General features: G+C 43.5%; 1 protein-coding gene across 6 annotated transcripts in view; it reads left to right on the forward strand.

Annotated features, from left to right (window-relative positions):
• OBSL1 (obscurin like cytoskeletal adaptor 1) overlaps window positions 1-8,058 on the forward strand; it is a 185,314-nt gene that overhangs the window by 88,931 nt on the left and 88,325 nt on the right. The window lies entirely within an intron of this gene.

Consider the following 8,058-nt stretch of genomic DNA (forward strand, 5'->3'; position numbering starts at 1 on the left):
AGGTGTCCAAAGGAGCAGTGATGGCACTTCCTTAAGTACAGGTTGCTGCTGCAAATATCTATTAATATATATATATATATATATATATATATATTTGCTTTCGTAGATTTTCACGGGTACAGGAATGCAGGTTTTGGTGTCTTCGGGTGTCTTCCCGTGTAAGAGTCGGGGTGTCTGTGCGACGTTTCGACGAGGTCTCACTCGTCATCTTCAGGCTGGTGCTTTCGGCTTCTTGTTACTGGAACAGAGCAGAGTCTGGTGTTTGAGTTCCTATAAATACTGTTGAGGGGTGTGGTGTATAGCCTCCAACGTTCTGGGCAGAGAGGAAGTTCCTAGATTAGTGTGCCTTTTCTTCTTTTGTTCCTTAATTACTTGAGGGATATCTTGGGTGATTTCATGAGTGATATTCTGAATACTACTGGCCAGAAGCCCAGCCACCCTCCACAACAACCCATGAAACAAACAGTACATAACATATCAGACAGGATCCTCACCCCAACTGAAACCAAAGTACTCTCCAAAGGTTTCAACTTTGCAGTCGCCCCGAGACGCATCCCCACGGAAAACATCATATGCGGAGTCGAAGCTAGCCTGACCAAAATCGACCCAGAGGAAGCCAATAAAATCAGACTTGAAGTCACCAACATCCTCTGCTCCAGCAAACCACCCAGAAGCAATTTACACAAAGAAGAACAGAAAGCACTCACCAACCTGAGGAAAGACAACAACATAATCATTCTCCCAGCAGACAAAGGCAACGCCACTGTTGTGATGAACACATCGGACTACCAAGCAAAACTATCAAATCTACTCCAAGACCCTACCTACCAACCTATAAAAACAGATCCCACCACCTATCTGGAAAAAACCACCAAATCCAAAATAAAAGCCTCTCCTATCAGTGAAGAAATCCAGCTAAGAATCATCCCCAGAGAAAAATCATCCAGATGCCCCAAACTCTACGGTCTCCCCAAGATACACAAAGAAGGAACACCACTCAGACCAATAGTCAGCTCCATAGGCTCACCTCTACAAAATCTCGCTAAATTTCTCGCTAAGCAACTTCAGCCCTATGCAGAATCCATCGCTTCACACGTTACTAACTCCTTCCAGTTCATAGAAACAATAAAGAAGCAATACCTACATCCCGATGACCTACTTGTGAGCTTCGATGTTGTATCTCTCTTCACTCAAGTGCCCATTAATGAAGCCTTGACAGCCATTCAAAACAAATACAACCCCCCCAAATACATCCTGGACCTGACCAACCACTGCCTAACCAACACGTACTTCATCCACAATGGACAAAGATACAAACAGATAGAAGGAGCACCCATGGGATCACCCCTCTCACCGGTCATCGCAAATCTGTACATGGAACACTTTGAAACCAATGCTTTAGACAAGTCAGAACACAAACCCAAACTTTGGCTCAGATATGTTGACGACACCTTTGTAATTTGGCCACACGGGAAAGAAAAACTAGATAGCTTCCTCACACATCTCAACAGCCTACACCCCAAAATACAATTCACTATGGAAATAGAAGACAACAACCAACTCCCCTTTCTTGACGTCCTAATCTACAAAAAACCTGATGGCTCCCTAGGACACACTATCTACCGGAAAAAAACACACACCAACCGCTACTTACATGCACAATCACACCACCACCCTGCACAAATAAACTCCGTAGCCAAGACTCTCATCTCCAGAACCAAACGCCTGGCTGACAAAGACCACTTGACAACTGAGTTACAGAATCTCTCAAATGTGTTAATCACCAATGGATACCAGAAAAACAGGGTTACCAAGCTAATCCAAAAAGAAACACCCCCCAAAAACCAAGACACAGAAGAAAACAATGGCATGGCCCTCCTTCCTTATATCAAGGGCACTACAGACAAAATCAGCAAAATCCTCCATAAACACAATATCAAAACAGCCTTCTGCACCAACCAAAAAATAGCCAATATCCTCAGAAACCCAAAAGACAAAATCCAGCTGGAAAACCAAGGGGTCTATGAAATACCCTGCAAAGTCTGCCCAGCCACGTACATTGGACAAACAAACAGACGAATAAATGCACGTATCGCAGAACACAAAAATGCCGTCAAAAAAGAAGAAAAAACTTCCTCTCTTTTCCAACACATGAAAGAAACAGGACACGAAATTAATTTTGCAGATTCCAAATTGCTCTTTAACATGGAACATCACCACAAGAGAATAATCATGGAAGCCATCGAGATAGAGAAACACCCTCACAACATGAACAAGCGTGACGACACGTCCCGCCTGCCAGACATCTGGAAATTAGCCCTCCCCACAAAAACCGACACCAGAACCAGAGGCACACAGAACGCCGTCACCAATCAACCACACCAGACCCAAACCCAGACCCTCTCCACAGACATATTACAGACTCCATCCAGTAGCCAAACTATAGTGGCACCTCCGGATGCTGCACCCCCCTGCAATCCCTACACAGATCTGGCTGGCACAAGGCACAAAACCACAGCTCGCCCCTATACACGAAGCCAAGCCAGAGCACAACTAAATGCAGCACAGCCATCTTCTCAGAAAAACTCTTCACAAGCTCAAGAGGTCAAGACACGAAAGCTTTAGCAACTAATCTACACTTAATGACCCACCCAGTAGTATTCAGAATATCACTCATGAAATCACCCAAGATATCCCTCAAGTAATTAAGGAACAAAAGAAGAAAAGGCACACTAATCTAGGAACTTCCTCTCTGCCCAGAACGTTGGAAGCTATACACCACACCCCTCAACAGTATTTATAGGAACTCAAACACCAGACTCTGCTCTGTTCCAGTAACAAGAAGCCGAAAGCACCAACCTGAAGATGACGAGTGAGACCTCGTCGAAACGTCGCACAGACACCCCGACTCTTACACGGGAAGACACCCGAAGACACCAAAACCTGCATATATATATATATATATATATATATGCTATTAGACTACAACTTCCATCATCCTGACCACTAGTCTTGTAACTAGGAATGATGGGAGTTGTAGTCCAACAACATCTGGGGACCTGTGGCTTAAACTGTTAATGTGGCCTGACCATATGCACAGAATTCTCTAGCTTTCATTGCCTTGTGGTCCAGGAACTGCAGCTGCTCCGTGTCCACAACCATTGGGCTGGATTTTTATATGCTGCCCCTCATGTAGGACAGTAGCCAAATCAGTTGGGTTTGGATTACAGGAGGGATATGAGCTATGAGCTTGTCAGGGAAGCCAGATATCCCTGAACCCCAGAGGTCAGTCATTCCACTGGCTTAGGCACGTCATCGAAACTGCTCAAGGCTGAATCCCACTTACCATCTGCTGAGCTCCCTGTGTCATGAGAAGAAGGAGGAGGATGTGTGCGAATGATGATGAGGCACTGCTGCTCCTACTGCCATCTCCTCCCTTCCCACTCTCAGCCTTTAGCAGCTAAGACAGTTTAGATCCTCCTCTGCTGTGCCAGGTGATTAGCTCTGGCCTGTAGCCTAGAGAAACCTTTATTTAAAGGTCTTAGTAATATAGTCAAGCAGAAAAGCATATGTATGCATATCCACCTCTAAAGGTTATGTGGTTGTATAAGACTTGGTGATGTCACTTGTGTATTGTCAGCGCATCAGACAATTTTTTAAATTTATTTTTTATTGTCTGGGCATCAGAACCCTAATCCCAGTTGCTCTGGCCGGTAAAGCAGTCTTCTTAGCCTGTCACCAGCTTAACACTTATCTGGATGGGGATAAGCAGCTGATGCACCAAACCTTTCTTAGCCATATCCCTGCTGCCTTAAAGCACAAGGCCTACTGAGTTTCAGCTCAGACCAGCCTACCTCTTTGAAGTATATGGCACAAATCCAAGTGCAGTAAGCACCAAGGAATTTGTTTTTTTTGGGGGGGGGGAAGGATCAAGGGTAAATGGGCTGAGAGAAAGCCAATTAATAGCAAAGGAATAAATGCAGAATGCCATCTTTGCCCACCATAGCTGCAAAGTATACATCGTTACAACCACCCTGAAAATAAGCCCATAAAAGTTACTAGTCTGCAAAGGGTGGTCTGTTTACTTGCTAGTAAAGGTTGGCAAATGAAGGACAATGAGCTTGGTCCCTTCTCCAGCAACCTGCTGCATTTGTATGCTGCTCACAAAGAGTGGGGGGGGGGCGCTTCTATCCCCATGCAGCAGCCAACTTTCTCTGCTGGCATCAGAGAAGGGATGGGGGTACCCCTTCTCCACCAGCCCAAACCTTTGCCTGCTTGCAGTTACTTGTTGCCTATGCCTACCACACAACAGCTCAAATGCAAGGCTGAGTGTGAGTTCTAAAGCAAAACACCGGGCTTTTCACATTAAATCAGTTTTGTGAGTCTGAGAAAAATAATAAGACTGAATGAATATCAGACTCATAATTGTTTTTGGATTCTAATGAAACTTTAATAGAATGTGCTTGAAGGTGTGTGTGTGTAAAAGAGAGGGGTTTTTTTTTGGGGGGGGGTTATCCCCAAGGCTATCCTTGGGTATAGATAGCCTTTGTGTGTCATTGTGTGATAGTGCAATCCTATGCATGTTTACTCAGAATTAAGTCCCACTACATCTAATGGAACTTACTCCCTAGTAAGTGTGTTTAAGATTGCAGTCTGATTCATTAAAGATCTGGTACATGAAATGCTAGTGGCTTGAGGCTAATGCCAATTCTAGGGGTGGCACTGTAAAGATGATGTAGGAAGGGAATAAAAATAAGGTTTTTTATGTAGTCTGGCCAGCTGGAAATAACAGGGCTCCTGCACCTTATGTGGAAAAGGGAATTTCAGCAGGTGTTGCTTGTCATGCAATGTACACTTGATAGCATATTTTCTTCTGTGTGGCTGTTAAAGCTGCAGTAGCCCTGTGCCCTTTTCCATCTGGCAGTTCTAGTTTTGTGTTTCTTTCTTGTATATTTAAAGCATATCCAACACATATTTAAAGGGCATGATTTCCCTCCAAAGAATCCTGGGAACTGTAGTTTGTAAAGGATGCTGGGAATTGTAACTTTGTGAGTGAAACTACAGCTCCCTGTTTCTTTGGGGGGTGCCATGTGATTTAAATGTCAGTTGGATATGCTCTAAATTAGAGCTTTCCAAAGTGTGTGTCATGACACGTTAGTGTGTTGGCTGCAGTGGTGGTGCGAATGCTTCCCGCACTCATCCCAGGACAGGCAAGGGGTTAGTTTAACCTCTGGTTTGCTAGTAAAACTGAATTACTGTGTCGTGAAATTATGCATGTGGAAGGTACTTGGGTCACAGGTTCTGATACTAGGGTTTTATATGAAAAATGTAAAAGTAATACTGTAGATATATATTGTGTGTGTGCATGTTACATGGTTTTAGCTGATCTATGAGGCTCTGTAATGAAAAGCCAAATTACTTTTAAGTAGGGTTTAGACATAAATGCAACAATAAATCAAGTTCAAAATTGGAGCTGAGAAGAGTGCCCTAGATGTCACAACACTGAATATATTCATTAATGACTAGATAAAACAAATAAAGATACTTTGCAGCTAAACTTTCAGGTGATACAACAGGAACAGCTGTAAATGAGGCGAAGAATTAGTTTTTAATCAAAAGTAATTAATGGATTAATGCATGAATAATTTTGAGCATTGTAATGACCATGATAACAATTTTACAAAGCCAAAAATAAGGCACTGTGCATTGGTAAGAAAAACACTAAAATGAGAATGCTAGATAGCTTGATCCTATCTACCTTGGCTCAACAAAATCATTTTACCCACAGGCCATATTATTTTCTTCTGCAGCTGAGTTCATTTTCAAAACAAGCTGCAAGTGAGTCAAATTAAGTGCATCAGATTTAGGCTAATGAAATTAGTTTCCTGACGAGTACAAGCTGTGGGATCGCCTTCCTTGGAAGTTGTTTCTTAAATGACGGGCCCCTTCAGGCATCATTTTTATTAAGCATTCATCATTATTTATGCTCGTGATCTTCGGTGGTGATTATACACAATCATGCTTTCATAACAATTTGTGCCTGCAAAATGTTTTGGGCATCATGTAGTTTCCTGCTAAAATCCTGTAACTTTTCATGCCCCAAAGTGTGCCACAAATGATGCCTCCTGTCACTATTTTGTGGGTGGGACACAAGTGTATGCTTGAACTTTAGATTTGCTGGTCCATTGAAGGGCTCCATCATGGGCTTAGCCAGGATTTATTTTAGGGGGACAGGCTTTATGTTGGTGGGTGGCAGAACAGAGTTATCTGCCATGCAATTGGTCAGTTAAGTATTTTTATTTACTGTATTTTTCGCTCTATAACACGCACCCGACCATAACACGCACGTAGTTTTTAGAGGAGGAAAACCCGTAGGCATGCCACCCGTAGGCATTTCCTCCGTAACACGCACAGACATTTCCCCTTACTTTCTAGGAGGAAAAAAGTGAGTGTTATGGTGCAAAAAATACGGTATTTACTTGATTTAAGGGGGCAGCTGCCACCCACCCATGGGCTCCATTGCCCTAGTGGAATAAATCCATTTAAAAAAAGAATTAGACTTTTTGCAGTTTGGAAGGTGACATGGAAATGCACTGAAAAGAGGGTAATGGCTACCAAGAAGGGGTATAAAAACTCTACAAGCAAATCAGGATAAATGCTAAATAAACAGGTTGTCCGGAGGAGCCCACAGTATGTGAAATGGCTTCCTCAACACGTAGAAGGTCTGATCTATACATACAGCAGAATATGGTAGTAAAGACCTGTTGTGATATGATGTAAACAAAGCCGGGCCTAAGATTAGGCAAACTAAGGTGAACAGCTGGGGCTGGGCAGGGGGCAACAATGGCAGCTCCCTGGCTGTTCCTCTCAGGTCTCCCATTTATTTCCCTTTGTTGGATGACAGATGCTTCAGTACTACCCCTCCTGTCCTCTCTAAACTGGCTTAGGTACAGCAGAGGACCTCATCCCTAGTTGTTGAAGTAAGATTCTGCTGCCAGGCTTGCATGCTTCCGTGTGGGCAGCAGGCACCATTTTGCCTTTCACTGACCCTGAAATGAAAATATATTAGGTTGCATTTGAATCCTGCCCCATATACAAATAAACTCCCATCTGTAGAATGTAACTAGTAGGCCTGATCAATTCATCTGTCTCCTGAGAAATCTCTATGTGGGACAAGAAGCTACAGTTAGAACTGGATATGGAACAACTGATTGGTTCAAAATTGGGAAAGGAGTACGACAAGGCTGTATATTGTCTCCCTGCTTATTTAACTTATATGCAGAATTCATCATGCAAAAGGCTGGGCTGGATGAATCCCTAGCCGGAATTAAGATTGCCGGAAGAAATATCAACAACCTCAGATATGCAGATGACACAACCTTGATGTCAGAAAGTGAGGAGGAATTAAAGAACTTTTTAATGAGGGTGAAAGATGAGAGTGCAAAATATGGTCTGAAGCTCCATCACCTCCTGGCAAATAGAAGGGGAAGAAATGGAGGCAGTGAGAGATTTTACTTTCTTGGGTTCCATGATCACTGCAGATGGTGACAGCAGTCACGAAATTAAAAGACGCCTGCTTCTTGGGAGAGAAGCAATGACAAACCTAGACAGTGTCTTAAAAAACAGAGCCATCATCTTGCCAACAAAGGTCTTTATGGTTAAAGCTATGGTTTTCCCAGTAGTGATGTATGGAAGTGAGAGCTGGACCACAAGTAAGGCTCATCGCCAAAGTATTGATGCTTTGAATTGTGGTGCTGGAGGAGACTCTTGAGAGTCCCGTGGACTGCAAGACGATCAAACCCACCCATTCTTAAGGAAATCAGCCCTGAGTGCTTACTGGAAGGACAGATCCTGAAGCTGAGGCTCCAATACTTTGGCCACCTCATGAGAAGAGAAGACTCCCTGGAAAAGACCCTGATGTTGGGAAAGATGGAGGGCACAAGGAGAAGGGGACGACAGAGGACGAGATGGTTGGACAGTGTTCTCCAAGCTACCAACATGAGTTTGACCAAACTGCAGGAGGCAGTGGAAGACAGGAGTGCCTGGCATGCTCTGGTC

The sequence above is a fragment of the Podarcis vaucheri genome, assembly GCF_965113315.1.
Source record: "Podarcis vaucheri genome assembly, chromosome: 1".
NCBI lineage: Eukaryota > Metazoa > Chordata > Lepidosauria > Squamata > Lacertidae > Podarcis > Podarcis vaucheri.